Source organism: Budorcas taxicolor, chromosome 5, assembly GCF_023091745.1.
Source record: "Budorcas taxicolor isolate Tak-1 chromosome 5, Takin1.1, whole genome shotgun sequence".
NCBI lineage: Eukaryota > Metazoa > Chordata > Mammalia > Artiodactyla > Bovidae > Budorcas > Budorcas taxicolor.
This window is the reverse complement of record NC_068914.1, coordinates 55,788,446-55,809,564: the sequence shown is the minus strand read 5'-3', so window position 1 is coordinate 55,809,564 and position 21,119 is coordinate 55,788,446. Positions and strand designations below refer to the sequence as shown.

General features: G+C 38.6%; 1 protein-coding gene across 1 annotated transcript in view; it reads right to left on the bottom strand.

Annotated features, from left to right (window-relative positions):
* ACSS3 (acyl-CoA synthetase short chain family member 3) overlaps window positions 1–21,119 on the bottom strand; it is a 163,686-nt gene that overhangs the window by 65,817 nt on the left and 76,750 nt on the right. The gene's annotated exons all lie outside the window — the stretch shown is intronic.

The window sequence follows — 21,119 nt, the reverse complement described above, 5'->3', positions numbered from 1 at the left end:
ACTGAACTATGGTAAGCAAAGAAAAGAAGAGAAAAAGAAAGGAGGAGGGAGGGAGGAAGGAAGGAAGGAAAGAATTTGCTAGAAGCCAACTTAGAGGTCTCCTCAAACAATAAAGGAGTAGATGATGATATGACATTTATCATATCATAAATATGATATATTAGCCATTTAATAATTTTGATTCACTATCCACTTCTAATTGGATCTCTCCTAGGGTACTATTTAGTTTTTACATATTTTTTAAAGTTACTCTCAATATTCTTTAATATAGTTATATTTTCCTTTTTTTAATTACCTCTTTATTATATTCTGTTACTTCTCCTTTTGCTCCTTAAATACCAAAGATACTTCTTGCAATTAGAAATTCATTTTTATTATCACAGCTACCCTGGAAACCTGCTTTTAATTTATTTCACTACCATCCTACACAGGTCAACACACTGACATAGTAGAAAAAGCTGCCAAATACATTTTGGCAACTCATGTATGTAATTTAACTTATACCTATTGAAGGCATGGGTATATCAGCACCAACTTTATTATTTCTCACCAAGGGCGGTAAAGATTTGACTTCTGTTTCTTCAGTCTGTCTTAGGCACTGATCACCGGGGGAGGTAGACAGTAACCTTGGAAACGTCACCTCACCCCCATAGAAATGATTTTTCAACTGACCTTACACAATTGACTTGCCCTGTCAATGCTGCCATTTTCTTGTCTGCTAAATAAGAATAAATCGCTTTTCCAATAAGTCTTTGATAAGCTAAAAGCACTGAGATAATATTTTAAAGTGGTTTGACCTCTACTGAAGAAGGTTATTTTATAGGCAATTTGAGCTGAGTTCCACTATTGTGCCAGGGTCACGAGACGATGATAATATACTCACTGAAGAGACACTAGTCATAAGGAAAATGCCAGCCACAGTGACTGCCTACACACAGGACACGATTCGCTGTGTTTCACAGCACCTTCAAATTAATTATATCTAAGGATAATGAAAAAATAGTTTCTTAGAATTAACAGTTAAAAACTGTCCCATATTGTTATAGATAACTTCTGACCCTGCATCAAACAAAATTCCATCAATATTATATTTATTAAGCAGAAAAAATGATGATAACATGTCATTACAATTAGGATATGAATGGAAGTGGTGAGTAAAAGCTCACACTTTTTTGTAAGTTAGTTGAACTACTAAAGGTTCAGTTATCTTGCATTAGATTGTCTATTCCTCGGAAGAACATGAGACAATAAGTGATATTCTTTTATTATGGAATTCAAATTCGTTCAGCCACTCAGTCATGTCCGACTCTTTGCAACCCCATGGACTGCAACATGCCAGGCTTCCCTCTTCCTCACTCACTCCCAGAGCTTTCTCAAACTGATGTCCACTGGGTTGGTGATGCCATTCAACCATCTCATCCTCTGTCATTCCCTTCTCCTCCTGCCCTCAATCTTGCCTAGCAGCAGGGTCTTTTCAAATGAGTCAGTTCTTTGCATCAGGTGACCAAAGTATTGGAGTTTCAGCTTCAGCATCAGTCCTTCCAATGAATATTCAGGACTGATTTCCTTTAGGATGGACTGGTTGGATCTCCTTGCAGTCCAAGGGACTCTCAAGAGTCTTCTCCAACACCACAGTTCAAAACCATCAATTCTTTAGCAATCCGCTTTCTTTACAGTCCAACTCTCACATCCACACACAACTACTGGAAAAACCATAGCTTTGATTAGACGGACCTTTGTTGGCAAAGTGATGTCTCTGCTTTTTAGTATGCTGTATAGGTTGGTCACAGATTTTCTTCCAAGGAGCAAGCGTCTTTTAACTTCATAGCTGCAGTCAACAGCTGCAGTGATTTTGGAGCCCCTCCCCTAAAAAAGTCTCTTACTGTTTCCATTGTTTCCCCATCTATATGCCATGAAGAGATGGGACTGGATGCCATGATCTTGGTTTTCTGAATGTCGACTTTTAAGCCAGCTTCTTCACTCTCCTCTTTCACTTTTATCAAGAAGCTCTTTTGTTCTTCTTCACTTTCTGCCATTAGGGTGGTGTCATCTGCATATCTGAGGTTATTTCTATGTCTCCCAGCAATCTTGATTCCAGCTTGTGCTTCATCCAGCCAGCATTTTGCATGATGTACTCTGCATATAAGCTAAACAAGCAGGGTGACAATATATAGCCTTGACGTACTCCTTCCCAGATTTGAAACCAGTCTGTTTTTCCATGTACAGTTCTAACTGTTGCTTCTTGATCTGCATACAGATTTCTCAGGAGGCAGGCAAGGTGGTCTAGTATTCCCATCGCTTTAAGAATTTCGCATAGTTTGTTGTGATCCACACAGTCAAAGGCTTTGGCGTAGTCAATAACGTAGATGTTTTTCTGGAATTCTCTTGCTTTTTTGATGATCCAGCGGATGTTGGCAACTTGATCTTTGGTTCCTCTGCCTTTTCTAAAACCAGCTTGAACATTTGGAAGTTCACAGTTCACATACTATTGAAGTCTGATTTGGAGAATTTTGAGCATTACTTTGCTACCGTGTGAGATGAGTGCAATTGTGCGGTAGTTTGAGCATTCTTTGTCATTGCCTTTCTTTGGGATTGGAATGGAATGAAAACTAACCTTTTCCTGTCCTGTGGCCACTGCTGAGTTTTCCAAATGTGCTGGCATATTGAGTGCAGCACTTTCACAGCATCATCTTTCAGGATTTGAAATAGCTCAACTGGAATTCTATCACCTTCATTAGCTTTGTTTGCAGCGATGCTTCCTAAGGCCTGCTTGACTTCACACTCCAGGATGCCAGGGTCTAGATGAGTAATCATACCATTGTGTTTATCTGGCTCATGAAGATCTTTTTTGTATAGTTCTTCTGTGTATTCTTGCCACCTCTCCTTAGTATCTTCTGCTTCTGTTAGGTCCTTACCATTTCTGTCCTTTACTGTGCCCATCTTTGCATGAAATGTTCTCTTGGTGTCTCTCATTTTCTTGAAGAGATCTAGAGATCTCTTTCCCACTGTGTTGTTTTCATCTATTTCTTTGCATTGATCACTGAGGAAGGCTTTCTTATCTCTCCTTGCTCTTCTTTGGAACTCTGCATTCAAATGGGTATACCTTTCCTTTTCTCCTTTGCCTGTCAGTATCAATATCACTTCAGTCACTCAGTTGTGTCTGACTCTGCAACCCCATGGACTGCAGCATGCCAGGCTTCCCTGTCCATCACCAACTCCCGGAGTTTACTCAAACTCATGTCCATTGAGTCCGTGATGCTATCTAACCCTCTCATCCTCTGTTGGCCTCTTCTCCTCCCACCTTCAATCTTTCCCAGCAATAGGGTCTTTTCAAATGCATCAGCTCTTCACATCAGGTGGCCAATAATTGGCCAATGAATACCCAGGACTGATTTCCTTTAGGATGGACTGGTTGGATCTCCTTGCAGTCCAAGGGACTCTCAAGAGTCTTCTCCAACACCACAGTTCAAAACCATCAGTTCTTTGGCGCTCAGCTTTCTTTATAGTCCAACTCTCACATCCATACATGACCGGAAAAACCACAGCTTTAACTAGACAGAACTTGTTGGCAAAGTAATGTCTCTGCTTTTTAATATGCTGTCTAGGTTGGTCATAACTTTTCTTCCAAGGAGTTAGCATCTTTTTATTTCATGGTTGCAGTCACCTTTGCCTTTAGCTTCTCTTTTTTTTTGTCAGCTATTTGTAAGGTTATCCTCCTCAGATAATCATTTTGCCTTTTTGCATTTCTTTCTCTTGGGGATGGTCTTGATCCCTGCCTCCTGTACAATGTCACGAACCTCCGTCCATAGTTCTTCAGACACTCTGTCTATCAGATCTAATCCCTTAAATCTATTTGTCACTTTCATTATATAATCGTAAGGGATTTGATTTAGGTCATACCTGAATGGTCTAGTGGTTTTCCCTACTTTCTTCAATTTAAGTCTGAATTTTGCAATAAGGAGTTCATGATCATGAATTCTTTATTTCAGAATTACTTTAGTATTTATGAATTTATTTACTTTCTTAAAGCTTCTATTCAATCTCAAATCTTGATATAAATATGTTATATCAAAGAAATTATTGTTTCCCAAAACAGCCTGCTGATTTACATAAACATTAGGTTCTGAATGATATAACAGCTCAGCAAATACAACACAGCACAAAATAAGACCTGTCATCAGAAACCATTGTTGCATACAATCATAATACATTAGACCATGCTAACATATTCATTAATTTAATAAATATTTATTGGTCATCTACAATGGGCTAAGATACTCTTCAAAATCCTAGGAATAATTTTTTGAACAAGCCAGGAAAGGTCCTGCTCTAAAGGAACTTATACTTGTAATTATGGGGGGTTAGGGAGGACACAGTGCCTCAGATGGTAAGGAATCCACCTGCCATGCAGGACATATGGGTTTAATCCCTAGGTTGGGAAGATCCCCTGGAGAAGAGAATGGCTGCCCACTTCAGTAGCTAGAGGAGCCTGGACAGGTCGGCAGGCTTCAGTCCATGAGGTTGCAAAGAGTCAGACATGACTGAATGACTAACATCTTCACTTTCATGTAGTAATACTATTAAAAATTACATAGTAGGTGCTGTAAGCTATTTTGTGTCTAATAATGGAAACAACCATCGTAATAAACATAGGACCTGTATGTCTTCAGCACTAGTAGCTTCAGAAAACTGAAGCAAAGCTAGTAAGCCTCCTGAACCACAAACTCTAAATGAAAATGACTTAATAAGAATCAAATGGCTTATCGATTTGATGGAATACTCTCCACTCCTCCCCTCCTGCACATATAGGTGCATGTGCACATACAGACAGGCATGCACACATAAGTAATACAACTCCTTTACAATGCTTTTAAAAATTAACCATTAATACACTAAGCATGCTGAGTTGCTTGGGGACACTGACTCCAGAACTTATGTATTCAATAAGGGGGAATAGTCCCAAACCCATTCAACTTTAAAATAAGAAGAGTCTAAGATTATAGGAATTTTCAACAAACACACACATCCAAAGCAGTAATACAGCTAAAAGGTAGCAATAACTGAAAATCTCTTTAAAATGCAGTCAGTGTCATTACCATTTGCTTTGATTTCCTTCCTCTATAGTCTACAGTGTTTTGGTTGCTACCCAAAAAACAAAGGCAGGAAGCAATCACTAAATGGCAAAGCAGAGATTATGAGCTTTCAGCTGTTACAAATCATGAATTTTTAACATCAGAGATTTATAAAATATCAACTGCTTATATTTACATTGTGGTTAGCAGTGGTACAAAGCATGGAGAATGTGACAGTTTTCTTAGACACCAAATATCAAAAAATTAACCTTCACTTACAAACCATCTAGGTCTCATTGCTTCAAGGTGTTAATATTAATGCACCACAAGTGTAAGTTCAGAGTCAGAAAACAGGTAATATCTAGACTTCTCACACAGTTTCTAGTAGCTTAATTTTTCAACACAGAAGCGTATGGAATACAACAACTTAAAACAAAGGTATACTTAAATATAAAATTTTTGAGCAAAAAAAATTAATTGACTTAATTACTAATCCTATGATTTCATTTTATTCAAGGCTTCGGGGTCAAGAGTATGTATAATTTCTTAGACTCTGACATAACATTTTTGAGTCAACTACAACTTTTGCCTCTTTTTGTGGCAGGATTTGAAATATATTTGGTCTCTTTTTGAACACTACTTCTGAGAATGTCATCAAAGGCATGTTTTTACTGCAGTTCTAAAGTAAAGACAGCAAAAATCCCTTATGGACTACTCCTGAGTTTCATTTCAGGAGACAGGTGTAGCAGTGTCAGCTTATTTATTTTGGGAGAATGATGAAATTGGCAATAGCATTTGTTGAGTTCCTATGACATACCTGGTGCCTTTATCAAGGGATAGGAGTTTGGGCATGCAACATCTAAACTAGAGACTTGTCAAAACATAAGCAATTCTCTAGGGTATATTATTTAGTGAAAAAGCCAAACACAGAATAGTGTGCATACCATTTGTACAAGGCTGTTTGTAGAGAAAAAGAAAAGACACAGTTTATACATGAATGAACTACTGTAAACAAGAGATTGACTGCTCTTCCAAGTAACAGAAATAGGATAGCTGAGCACAGAGAACAGGGAGATATATGCTCTTTACCCTTTTGTGAGCTCTGAAATATGTGCCAAGTGACTATATGCTTTGTTATTGTTTAGTCGCCACGTCACGTCCGACTTCTACGACCCCAAGGACTGTAGCCCGCCAGGCTCCTCCGTCCATGGGATTTCCCAGCAAGAATACTAGAGTAGACTGCCGTTTTCTTCTCCAGGGGATCATCCCGACCCAGGGATCAAACTTGTATCTCCTGCTTGGCAGACGGGTTCTTTATCACTAAGCCACCAGAGAAGCCCACACGAGCGCATAACCTCTTTTAAAGACGAGCTTTTTCTTCCCTACAGTTCTTCTCTTGATATCTCATATTATCTTGCTCTGATTTTGAACATATATTACCCCTGCTTTAAAGCCAGATGGGATGGTTGCCCTATGCTTTAAGATGCTCAGCCCTAAGATTTTGTGTTCCTATTAAAGGAGTAACTAGTGAAGTCACTCGGTCATGTCCAACTCTTTGCGACCCCATGGACTGTAGCCTACCATGCTCCTCCGTCCATGAGATTTTCCAAGCAGGAGTACTGGAGTGGGTTGCCATTTCCTTCTCCAGAGGATCTTCCTGACCCAGGGAGTAAATATACCTATAAAGACAAGCTAATAACTAAAAAATTATATTGACTGACTCTGTTTGCTAGAGATTTCTCACCAGTCCATGGGCCTCACCTGTGAGAATATCCTTTTATCTTGCTTTCCTTCATTGCATCCATGCTGCTGCTGCTGCTTAGTCACTCCAGTCATGTCCGACTCTGCGCGACCCTAAGGACTGCAGCTTGCCAGGCTCCTCTGTCCATGGGATTCTCTAAGATCGTTAGAGTGGATTGCCATGCCCTCCTTCAGGGGATCTCCCCGACCAAGGGACTGAACCCGGGTCTCCTGCACTGCAATAAGATTCTTTACTGCTGAGCCACCAGGGAAGCCCCCATTGTATCCATACCACCATCTAAATCGATTCTAAACCAGTGATTGCCACACCTAAATATACATTAGAACTTCCCAGAATTCCTTTGAAAGGTACCAATGCCTGCTCCCCACTCCTTGAGAGTCTGATCTAATCAGCCTCGATATGCAGTTGGACATTGTTATGTTTTATGTGTCCCCAAAGTAATTATTAATAGAATCCACAGCCAGGATTGAGAAACCAACGCCTAGTGCGTAGATACCAAGCACTGCCTAAGGCTTCTCTGGTGACCCAGTGGTAAAGAATTCACCTGCCAATACAAGAGCTGCAAGAGACGCAGGTTTGATCCCTGGGTCAGGAAGATCCCCTGGAGGAGGACATGGAAACCCACTCCAGTATTTTTGCCTGGAAAACCCCATGAACAGAGGAGCCTGGCAGGGTACAGTCCATGGGGTTGCAAAAGAGTCAGACATGACTGAAACAATTGAACACATTACCTAAGGCTAGGCTATTTTTTCAATATCTATCTGCCTGGTTATCCCAGGAGATGAGCCTAGAATTTAACACTAAATTTTGCTGCTTTTTTCCATATGTTATCAGTAAATCAGCCAATCTAAGTATTGATAAAAAGCATATATTGATAGAAGTAATATCTGGTAATAGGAGGTCATTTACTGAGAAAACAATTGAAGAGAAATGCCTTATTCCCCCAATTACTTATGCCTTGATCCCTAAATCAGATTCCAGACTGGAAATATCTATATCTATACCTATCTATCTATCTATCTATATATCTCATGATTTGTAGACTTAGCACCCTGTGTAAAACTGCCTTATCCACAAAGATGGAATGATTAACCCCTGCTCAGCAGAGGTTAATGTGTTGTCCAGAGACCTTTGAAAATTAAGTTTTAGTTTGGGGTTTTACTACTGCTTAAAAGTAATATACCTTTATCTTTAAATGAAGGGTTTCTGATCTGAATTTCAGAGGGGTTCATAAATATTCTGATTTTTTTAATGTGTATATGCTCTTTTTCCTAGGGAAGGAAGTCAATTGCTTTTGTCAGTTTCTGAAATCCTTCGTAACCAAAAGATTTCTACATATATCCCTAGGTTTCTAGGTAAAATCTCTTTAAGATTTTGTTTCACTCTGAGAAACAGCTTGATGAAGCTAGAGGGCAGATGATCATAACTCAGTTCATTTTCCCCCCCACAGGGTGGATAACCCTCCCTATTGCTACTCTCTTAATCCACTTTTATCAAAGGGCTGCAAATAGTCTCAAAATCCAAACTTGGGGCCCTGTCTGAGGTCCCCAACCAAACTGTCTTCTTTATCCCCCTATTATTTTGAGTACAAGAATTTGCCATTTTTGTAAATCAAAGGCAGTCAAACATCAGCAGTTTCATGTGGTTCCAATTAATGTTTTCCATAAATTTGCTATTTTGACAATCCCTCTTCACTATCTCCTGTGGCAGATACCACAGAGTTATAATTCCTCAGGTGTGACTCCTTGCCTTTCTTCGGTTAAGAAGGATAGGCTCTAGCTTCCAGCCTGAAAAGGTAAGACTTCTCCAAGACTACATTCAGGCTGCATATGTTGCTCTCTAACCTCATCTAGATCTATCCCTTTTGTACAAACTTTCAGCTATAAAGTGAATAGCATCTGAGGATCTAATATATAATATAGTGACTAACAGTTGACAATACTGTATCACTGAAAGCTGTTAAGAGAGTAGAATTTAAACATTCTCAACAGGAAAAGAATGATTAATATGTGAGACATTTTAGTTAAGCAAATGGGAGAAATCCTTTCATAATGTACACGCAGGCATGCATGCTCAGTCGTTCTGTCATGTCTGACTGTCTGCGACCCCATGGACTGTAACCTGTGCATGGGATTCTCCAGGGAAGAATACCGGAGTGGGTTACCATTCCCTCCTCCAGGGAATCTTTCTGATCCAGGGATCAAACCTGCGTCTCTTGCATCTCCTGCATTGACACGTGGAATCTTTACCACTGAGCCACCTGGCAAGCCCTTTATGATGTACACATGTATCAAACAGCCTAAATTTTATTCACCAATTATACCTCAATAGAGCTTTAAACAATCAAAAATAGGTCTGTCCCTTTTGGTTTGTTTTCTTCCCCTGCCTTTTCCCAACTCTGAGAGTTGACCATACTGACACTTTTGATGATCTTACCCTCAATGGGATAAACCATTTCTTTCACCTAGGTAATAAACATATTAAAAAGATGCTTACTTTCAAAAGTTATTAATGCCAAGTAAATGAAGCAGAGCACAGTAATTGGTAATTCCACAGACCCAGTGCTGAGCTAATTAGGGACTCTGACATATGTACCATTCTCAGCAATCAGAGAACATTTATCACTAGGAGAGCTGGTAGTTCAAGGCTAGATAAAAGCAGGACTGCTTTCCCCTCTGAATTCCTCCATGCTGATGAGCAATCACTCTGCTATATCCTGTAATGAAGCAACAAATTCAGGCTCTTTACTCATAGCAAGGAGTGAGAATTCACTGTTAGAGAAATTAAACGGCCTCTTGCATTATTACACCAACAGATTTCCACCCAGAAAATAAAGTGTGACTATTCCATATGTATACTGCAATTCAACCTGAGGCTGTACAAAGTCTAACTCTTCCACACCATTCCATAATTTACCAAATACAAACTTCAGCATGCTCATGTTTCTCCATGTTAAAAATAAAATGAACACACAAACTGTCCTAGGAAACTGCCCTCATACACCCAAACTGCCAAAGCTCTCTTCAGTTTTGTCCTACCAGCCCTCTCTCCATAGCACTTGGCTTGCTGATCCCTCATCTTCTGGAAAACCTCCCCTCCACTCGTTTTTAGGACACTGCCTTCTGATTCCTCCGTCGCTTTTCACTTTCTCACTCTCAATTTATATTGCTTTCCTTTCTCAGATTTCACCTCTCTGCATAACCTGATCACTTTAGGTACCTGAATTATTAACTCTTTCACATTTCTAATTCTGAAAGTTCTTCTGAGTTTCAAACCTCACTTCCCAACGTCACACAAATGTCTGAGTAGCTCCTTTAAACTCAACATTACCAAAACTAAAAGTGCCGTTCTCGCCTCCACAATAGCTGTCGCCCCTACTGTAGTATTTCAGTTGACAACTGCCACTATAGCAGCTGTCCTAGCTGAAGACATCTAAACTATTTTCCATTGCCTTTTTTACCTTTGTCCTACAAGATCCACCTGACACTCTAACATCCTGCCTTCTCCTTTATGTTCAGATCACTGATACTCCAGTTCTGGCATACAGTAGGGCAAACTAGTCTGCACTACTCAAGTTTCCCAACTGTTTATCTCAAACTTATGAACCCAAGGATACAGACTTTGGAGCCAGAAAACCTTGCTTCAAATCCCAGCTCCATCACTCTTATGCTATTGGCAAAGTTATTTAATGTCTCTGAAACTAAGTTTCTACAACTGTAAATAGGTAGGCAAAATATTTATCCCATGAGTTTGGAGACAGAATGAATTAAAACCATATAAACTGCTTAGAGGAGTTCCTATCACCCAACACTCATCCATAGTAGCTGCTGTTATTACTTGTACTGTATCATCCACAAACCTTTATTGTCTACTCTAGTCCTAAATTTCTCTTAAGGGATTAATAGATCTTTGAGCCAGGATATAATCCATTTACAAGGTATGTGACCTAAGGCGACTTATTTAATTTCTTTGATCTTCATTTAGTTCTGTCAGAAAATTGCACCGAACCAGGTGCAAGCGTCTAATGTAGAGTATTAATGGTTCAATGTAGCTTCTGGAAATTTTTTCACATTTTCTACACACTGTTAACATGTTTCTTAGGTGGTGTCTTCAATTTGTTTGCTTTCTGTCCTTTACACTACTCTTAATCCTTTGACTATATTGTCAGTGCTTTCATTGCAAGGAGGGCATCTGATACTTTCTCTGTTTCTCTATCAATCCTAGCAAGATGCTACGCTCACAACAGGTACCCAATAAATATTGTTGTTGGAGCTACGACAATAGTTGCACTTGCTTGTTCTAACATAAAACACAGGCACACACAGAGAAAAATACTCCAAAAAAGGAATCTTTCAACAACTAGTCTTGTAAGAAACCTAAAAGATGCTACCATCAGGTTTACAATCTGTTCCAATTGAGATACTGAAATTATATGGCCTGAATCAAAGTAATAACTGAGTCATCATTTTTCTTATTTCATACAAACACAAAAAATACATTGTTGTTATGCTAGATTTAAAAGAAATAAATAAATTTCCATTATATGAGGAAAAAGAGAGAAAGTCTTTGGTGTATGCCTATGGAGTATATTAGTTAGCAATATTATGGCAATTAGTGGTTAAAAAAAAAAGTAACAGACTTCATACTTGAAAGAAGCAAATCTCTGTCCTTGAAAAGGGGATAATCAATAACAGGTTAACATAGATGGAAGTAGAAATTTCTTGCAAAAAGATTATAACTCTATACATGCAAGTAACAATTACACTGTTAAAATGAAGCCTGGGAGGCACTGAGAATTCAGAACATCTACACGTGGAAAATACATCATAGGATGTCTTCACAGAGATTACAAATACAAAGCCGAACAGAGTAGGTGACAGACACTGAGGAAACACTGGGGATGACCTAACAAGAGTGTTCAATCCTAAAATAACTTGAAAGTAGTTCAAAGACGTATCCTCAATATTCTGCAACATGAGACTTTCATATTGCAAAATGTTTTAACGTTTTGATCCATGTGTATAAGGTGATGATAATGTCACTATTTTATATAAATTGATATTGTACATGCTATATTTTGTATATATTTTATAGATACATATCCATATCATAATATTTCTTTGAAGCTTTCACACTGATTTCACATACAATATTTTACTAAATTTTTACACAAATAAAGGAGAGTGCAGAGTTCATTTTTACACTAACCATACTGTAAAGAAAGAAAAAAATAGGGCTATCTAAACTCTTCCTTTCTCCCATGAAATCAGGAAAAGAACATTCAGAAAGAGACTATCAAGCTGAATACTCTGAAGTTTTCAAAGATACACAGGCAGTTTAAAAGCTTGTAATGATAAAGCCCATCAAAAAGTAGAAGTGAAGGGTTATATGTTTGGATAATAATGAACGATGAAATGTTCTATACTATTTGCAGATAAAAGACTTCCAGGCCACTCTCGTTTCAATCACAAGTTCTACTCTGAAACGACAGATTCTTGAGGGGAGAGACCACGGGGTTATTTTCCACATCTGCTGCCCATTCTTCAAAGATGGTAGGAACAGGATCAACACATCCTCGTGTGCTGATTCCCTTGACTGGTGCTCAGAAGAGAATTAATGGGCTCCAAAGGGAGCAGACGCTAATGTGCTAATGACCACTTCAGAGCTGGGAGGACAAACACACTTTGAAAGAAGAAATGTAGAATATGTGAAAATTTGAGCATTGCAATGGCTGGACTGCATGGGAATGAATGCCTCGTGTTTATATTGTAGAATTTTATTCTGGGAATTTTATTCTGGGAAAGAAAATGTTCATAGCTTCGAATAACAGTAGCTTATAATATCTAGCATTTATGGCACAATTGTATTCTGGCAACTATCCTAAGACATTTCAATAGATTAACCAATTTAATGTCATGTAAGAAAGATATTATTAATAGTAATTTTTAAGGTACTATTAATAGTAATATTTATAGATGAGAAATAAAGGGCTGAATTATTCAGAATTAGTTTGCATATTTTAATTGGGCAGTCCAATGTGGCTTTCAGAATTGCATATATTAAATATGTACAGGTCAGTGAACAAAAATAAATCTTTGTTTCTTAAAAAAGATACAATGGATTACTTAATTTGTTCATGAAGTTCTCTACTAAAGAGAAAATTAGAATTACTTTTTCCTTTCTCAGGGAAAAAAAGTCTTTTCTTACAAATCAAGATTTTTCTCCCCCCCCTCCCCGATATCTTCATTCAGGCATTTATTAACAAATATTTATTGAGAACTGAAAATCTGTCCAGAACAAAGCAAGAAGCTGAGGCTTGATGGTGAGCAAACACTAACATGATTCCTTCCCTCACAGAGTATAGAGCAGAGAGAGGTAGATAAATCAGAGGAGCATAAAAATTAAAGTGAAATGGCAACGGTGACATACACCAAGAAGGAAAAACCCCAGGTGCTTAAGAAAGACTATGTAGATTTGCCCTAGTCAGAGAGGTCAAGGAAGGCTTCTCTCAGGAAGTGACACTTGGCTGTGCTGTGAAGGATAAGAGGAATATATTTCAGGCAATGAGTCAGAAAATTCCTGTAGCAGATAGGAGCATAAGAATAACATCAGAAAAATAGAAGCATGTTTTCCTCGGAAGGGAAGAAAGTAACTAAGATAGACGAAAGTCAAAACTTTCAAACACTGAAGAGTCAGATATGAAGAGGACTGAAAATGTCCACTGGCATATGAAAAATATAACTACTGGTTGTTATTTAGTCACTAAGTCCTGTCCAACTCCTTGCGACCCACGAACTGCAGCATGCCGGACTTCCCTGTCCGTCCCTATCTCCCTGAGTTTCCTCAGACTCAGATACATTGCATCAGTGATCCATCCAACCATCTCATCCTGTCGCCCCCTTCTCCTCCTGCCCTTAATCTTTCCCAGCATCAGTGTCTTTTCCAAACATCTGGTTCTCTGCATCAGGTGGTCAACTGGAGCTTCAACTTCAGCATCAGTCCTTCCAATGAATATTCAGGACTGATTTCCTTTAGAATTGACTGGTTTGATCTCCTTGCAGTCCATGAAACTCTCAAGAGTCTTCTCCAGCATCATAGTTTGAAAGCACCAATTCCTCAGCGCTCAGCCTTCTTTATGGTCCAACTCTCACATCCGTACATGACTACTGGAAAAATCATTGCTTTAACTATACAGAGCTTTGTGGGCAAAGTGATAGCCCTGATTTTCAATACACTGTCTAGGTATGTCATAGCTTTTCTTCCAAGGAGAAAGCGTCTATTAATTTCATGGCTGCAGTCACCATACGCAGTGATTTTGACCAGGAAAATAAAAGCTGTCACTGTTTCCACTTTTTCCCAATTTATTTGCCATAAAGTGATGGTGCCAGATACTACCATCTTTGTTTTTTGCATACTGAGTTTTAAGCCAGCTTTTCCCCCTCTCCTCTTTCACCTTTACCAAGAGGCTCTTTAGTTCCTCTTTGCTTTCTGCCATTAAAATGGTATCATCTGCATATCTGAGGTTGATATTTCTCCCGGCAATCTTGATTCCAGCTTGTGAGTCATCCAGCCCAGCATTTCATATAATATGCTCTGCATATAAGTTAAATAAGCAGGGTGACAATACACAGCCTTGATGTACTCCTTTCTCAATTTGGAACCAGTCCATCATTCCATGTCCAGTTCTAACTGATGCTTTTTGTCTTCCATTCAGGTTTCTCAGGAGACAGGTAAGGCGGTCTGGTATTCTCTTCTCTTTAAGAATTTTACAGTTTGTTGTGATCCACAGAGTCAAAAGCTTTAGCACAGTCAGTGAAGCAGAAGTAGATGTCTTTCTGAAATTCCCTTGCTTTTTCTATGATCTAGAAGATGTTGGCAATTTGATCTCTGGTTCCTCTGCCTTTTCTAAATCCAGCTTATACATCTGAAGTTCTCGGTTCATGTACTGCTGAAGCCTGGCTTTGAGAATTTTGAGCATTACCTTGTTAGCATGTGAAATGAGTGTAACTGTATGGTAATCTGAACATTCTTTGGTACTGCCTTTCTTTGGGATTGGAACGAAAACTGACTTTTTCAGTCACTAAGGAAATTATCAAAAACTGTTATTATGACATGAAGATGACAGAGGTCACTTTGAGAGGATTGCAGAGTTAAGTTCTAGGTTAGAAAGTGGAGCTATTGGGTATAGGCAAGAGCCTTCAAAGATGAAGAAAGTTGTAACTGCATGGGGGTAGGGAATCAACGATTCATGGTGGCTTTTTGCTGCTGTTTGTTTTACTGAAAGAAACAGGAATGTGTTGAAAATTTGGCAATTATCAGGAAGCTAAAATCAAAGCAGACAACCAGGAAAATGTAGGCCTAAATGGCCTGTATGACAGGAGTCCCCAACTTCCAGGATCTAATGCCTGATGATCTGAGGTGAAGCTGATGTAATAATAATAATAAAAATAATAAAAATAAAGTGCACCATAAGTACAATGTGCTTGAATCACTTGAAACCATCCTCCAACTTCAGTCCGTGGAAAAATTGTCTTCCACGAAATTGGTCCCTCGTGTCAAAAAGGTTGGGGACTGCTGCTCTGTAGCAAAAAAGAAAATCTTATTTAAATATCCATGGTAAGTTTTATGGTGAAACAGATTGCTTCAAGTGGGTAACTCTTCAGTACTTGGAGGTTTCACTGAATATCCAACTTAATTATAACCATTTTTAATTTTTTTTCAGCTAATATAATTATTTATTCATAATATCATAAACCATTCGTACTCAATAAAAGAGAAATGTTTCATGAGCTGATTTTTGTACTCTAGATGATTTGGCATGGAGTAAGCTGCAAATCTCCTAATACTTCAGAACATCAATTTTTGTTAAATTAAAATGCATCACTAGGGAAAAATATCATCACAGATACCAATTCACTGTCTACCTCATACTATGGTTTTGATAAGCTATAATTTAGAATAAAATCTTTGATCAACTAAACTTATGAGTTTATTTCTATTCAGAAAAGACAATCCTATGAAGATATGAATGATCTACTAAATTATTCTGTTCACTATAAAAAGAATGTATTTATATTATGTAATGGAAGATTTTTGCTTCCTAAATTAAAAATAATAATAACACTAAAAACAATGCTAATTTAGCAATCCAACTGAAATTGGGGCACAAGTGGGACAATTATTTTTTGGAAGTTAATAAATACTTTTTTCATTTGCTGGCCTAGTGACAAGTCAGGACTCTTATACTTTAGTTTTGCTTTAATTAATCAAGCAAGTTTTCACTCTGCATTCTGCATGCTCCAGTTGTCAATTAATCCTGCTAGAAATTCATTTACACAATGAATTTTCTGTGTCTCTTGAAAGGCACTGTGCTGGACACTGCGGGTATAGAAATGACAAACATCCCCTGTCCTCAAACAGTTTACAGGATCACAGGCCTGTATTCACAAGACCAAAGGAATCGAAATGGTATAATGGAATTACGAAGAACTTCAATCAGCCAGAGGAAAGCACGAAAATATCAGAGAGAAGATGAAATCCAAGTTGATCCCTTAAGAAAAAGAACCACCCTGCTACATGATCAGAACAAAAGTGGAATTTCAGTAGAAGAGACAACTTAATCACTGGCAGTTTGATCCCTGGGTTGGGAAGATCCCCTAGAGAAGGGAAAGACTACCACTCCAGTGTTCCGGCCTGGAGAATTTCATGGACTGTATAGTCCATGGGATGGCAAAGAGTCGGACATAACTGAGCGACTTTCGCTTTCACTTTTTTCTGTTCATATAAGTGCTAATAATGACTGGATTGCTAAGTAGGAAGCTGAATTAGAGGTCAGAACAAGAGACAGATTTTAAAGGTGGGCAAAGAGCAGATGACTACAGATCATTCATATCATGCAAATAAGTTTGAATTTTGTTCTTTGACAGGAGTTCTTTGAAGTCGTTTTTAAACTTTTAATTAAGTTTTTTATATGATAATTGTAGATTCACAGGGAACTGTAAGAAATAATACAGAAATATGTCATGTACCCTTAACAGCTCTCCCAATCAGTAACATCTTGCAAAACTATAGCTTAATATCACAATTAGGACACGATATAATCAAGATAAAAAACAGTTCCATCTCTACAAGGAGATGTTGCCCTTTTGTAGCCAAAGGTGTTTACTGCAGTATATAGAAAAACAACTGATGTTTGTATGTTTATCTTGTATCCTGAGACCTGGCTAAACTCACTTATTAATTATAGGTTTTTAAATGTGTTTTATAATTTCCTAGACAATCATGCCATTTGCAAATAGAGACAATTTTATTTCTTCCTTTCTGATATGTTTCTCTTTTTGTTTCTGTATGTTGGCTTATCAAATTAACTGGGACTTTCAGAAGTATACTGAATACAGAGGTGAGAGTGGACATCCTTGCTTTGTTCTCAAACATAAGAAATACTTAGTTTTTCATTATTAACTGCTGGCCATTAGCTGTCCCTTTTAGACAGGCTTATGGCTCCTCCAGTGGCTCAGCAGTAAAGAACCTGCCTACAATGCAGGAGACGCGGGTTCGATCCCTGATCAGGAAGATTCCCTGGAGTAGGAAATTGCACCCCACTCCAGTATCCTCACTTGGGAAATCCCATGGACAGAGGAGCTTGGCAGCATCCACACTCCATAGTGCTGAGGAAGAGTCAGACACGATTTAATGACTAAACAATAAGAAAGTGGTAACAAATTTTCCAAATTTTTCTTTCCCTTGAGAATGTCTTTATTTCTCCTTTATCTTCAAAATATATTTGCATACATACAGAATCCTGGATTGACACTTCCTTTCTTCTCACACCTGAAAAACATTCTGTCAGTTTCCTCTGACCTCCCTAGTTTCTAAAAATTCCTAGCATTCAAAGGGTTTTACCTGTACAGAAATCCTGGTGTTTTTTTTTTGGCCTTCAATGTTCAGAAGTTTGATTAAGATTTTTTTGAGTACGTGGATTTCTTTATAGTAACGTTGTTTGAGGGTTTACTAGGTTTCCTGAACCAACAGATCTGTATCGTTGGCCAAATCAAAGATGAGAAGTTTTCAGAAGTTCTCCGTTATTTTTTTCAGGCCTGCTCTCTTTTTCCTTGCCTTTCATGACTGACATCACAAATGCTATATTTTTTGTTATCATTCCACATATCCCTAAGGCTCTGTTAGCTGTTTCTTTTCAGTCTGTTTTCTTCCTGTTGTTTTGATTGGGTAATTTCTATTGCTACTTATTCCAGTTCATTAATTGTTTCCTCTGTCCCCTCCATTCTGGTATTGAGCCCATCCATTGAGTTTTTATCTTTGCTAATATATTTTTCAACTCTAAAATTTCCCTATGATTATTATTTATAGCATCTATATCTTTGTTGGAACTTTTTAAAGGTAATTTTAGTAATTTTTTTAACATAGATTTATTTAATTGGAGGCTAATTACTTTACAATATTGTATTGGTTTTGCCATACTTCAACATGAATCCGCCACGGGTATACTCATGTTCCCCGTCCTGAACTGCCCTCCCACTTCCCTCCCCATACCGTCCCTCTGGGTCATCCCAGTGCACCAGCCCTGAGCACCCTGTCTCATTCATCGAACCTGGACTGGCAATCCATTTCAAATATGATAATATACATGTTTCAATGCCATTCTCCCGTATCATCCCACCCTGGCCCTCTCCCACAGAGTCCAAAAGACTGTTCTATACATCTGTGTCTCTTTGGCTGTCTCGCACATAGGGTTAGCATTACCATCTTTCTAAATTCCATATATATGCATTAGTACACAGTATTGGTGTTTTTCTTTCTGGCTTACTTCACTTTGTATAATAGGCTCCAGTTTTATCTACCTCATTAGAATGGATTCAAATGTATTCTTTTTAATGGCTGAGTAATACTCCATTGTGTATATGTACCGCATATACATATACATGTATATATACATATACATATATGTACCACATATACACAATGCGGTATCCATTCGTCTGTTGATGGATATCTAGGCTGCTTCCACGTTCTGGCTATTGTAAACAGTGCTGCGATGAACACTGGGGTACATGTGTCTCTTTCAGTTCTGGTTTACTCAGTGTATATGCCCAGCAGTGGGACTGCTGGGTTGTATGGCAGTTCTATTTCCAGTTTAAAATTTTTAAGGAGTCTCCACACTGTTCTCCATAGTGGCTGCACTAGTTTGCATTCCCACCAACAGTGTAAGAGGGTTCCCTTTTCTCCACACACTCTCCATCTTTGCTGGAACTTTTATTTCTTAACTGTAACTATTTTTTTGACCTTAAAAAAATAGAATGTTTAAAGAATGTTCATCATCACTTGTTGAAGCATTTTTACCACAGTTGCTTTAAAATCTTTGTCAGAGAATTCTAACATCTCTGTCATCTCAGTTCTGGCACCTATCAACTGTCTTTTCTCATTCAGCTTGAGATCTTCTTAGTTCTTGGTATGAGGTCATCAAATCCTGGACAGTTTCTTGGTATTACATTATGAGACAGACTCATATTTAAATCTTGTTTCAGGTGGCTTATTTAGATTTCACTCCAGCAAAGGAGGAAAACATAGGGGTAAAAATCCAGGTTCCTTATTTGACCTCCATTGATACCCAACTGGGTACTCTGGTGGCTCAAATGGTAGAGAATCTGTCTGTAATGCAGGAAATCTGGGTTTGATTCCTGGGTGGGAAAGATCCCCTGGAGAAGAGAATAGCTTTGGAGAATGCTCCTCATTACTCTGGGTTGGTGCCCATTCTAATTGTAGGCTTCTAAAAGCACCTCCCTGCCTGGACAAAGTAAGAGCTCCCCGTTACTGCTCCCAACAAGGCCTCCACTGATATTACAGGGAAGAGACAGGTGGTCTTGTTATCGAAAATCCCCGAAATCCTGACTCTCTACTAGGCTTCCACTGACTCTATCCCAAAGGAGAATGGAAGGGGTATCTCACTACTGGTAGGTTAGGGGGATAAGCCCAGGCTCCTTATTTGGTCTCTACTGTTACTGCTTGTTCAACAGGTCCTCATTATAACCTAACAGGAAGGAAAATCTTGGCTTCCTATTCAAACTCCTCTGACACCACCCTGTGGGAAGAGGGTTAGAATTAAGCTCCTCCTTAAAGCCTAACAATTGTGGAAGTCTAAACTTCCCACTCAGCTTTTGCTGTTGGCAGTGGGACTGAGACCTTGGATCTGTCTGTGTCATCTGTCTGGAGTGGAGCCATCTAAAAGTTGCATGTCTTAGACTGCTCCTTCCTAAACCTTTGGCTTGAGAGGTCAGGCTTGCTGTTTTTTGTTATTGTTGCTTTCCTTTTCAGAGGGTTTAGTTTTGTTGCCATTTGCTTTGTCTGCAGTTGTTGGCACTTATAGGTTGTCAGCTTCTTTAGACACAAATCTAAGACATATGAGGGGAAAATAAAGCCAAGGTCTCATCACTATGTTGTTTCTCAAATCGCAAGGTCCCTAAAGTCAGTTTTCCTTCTTATCTCCATCTTTTAGTCTTACATTTGTTTTAGACATAATGCCTAAAATGTTCAGTTCTACTTAGCGGGAGGAATAGAGAAAAGTATGCCATCTCTAACTTCCTGGAGGCAGAACTCAACCCTTTGAAAAAATTTAAGCAACGAAGTTCTGCATTCATCTTTGCATTTTAGATGGACAGTGAGGAGAGCTCAGGAATTAAGAGTTTGGGTAGAGATGGCCTGGAAAGACATCTGAAGGCAGAAGTATTTATTAGAACATGGTCTAGACTGGCTGTCTGAAATATACAACTGGAAAGCACAGGCACAAGTGAGATCAGAGGCCAAACACAGAATGCACACCAGTCAACAACATACTCACTAAATTGTCACAGCCTCGACTCTGTGGCAGGAGGCATGGAAACAAGAGGACACTTTTGACAGGTGCTAAAATATGGGAATACCAGACCACCTTACCTGCCTCCTGAGCAATCAGTTTGCAGGTCAAGAAGCAACAGTTAGAACTGTTCATGGAACAACAGACTGGTTCAAAATTGGGAAAGGAGTACATCATGTGAAATGCCTGGCTAGATGAATCACAAGCTGGAATCAACACTGCCAGTAGAAACATCATTAACCTCAGATATGCAGATGACACCATCCTAATGGCAGAAAGCAAAGAGGAAATCTTGATGAAAGTGAAAGAGGAGAGTGAAAAAGGTGGCTTAAAACTCAACATTTAAAAAATAAAGATCATCGCATCCAGCACCATTATGTCATGGCAAATAGATGAGGAAAAAATGGAAACAGTAACA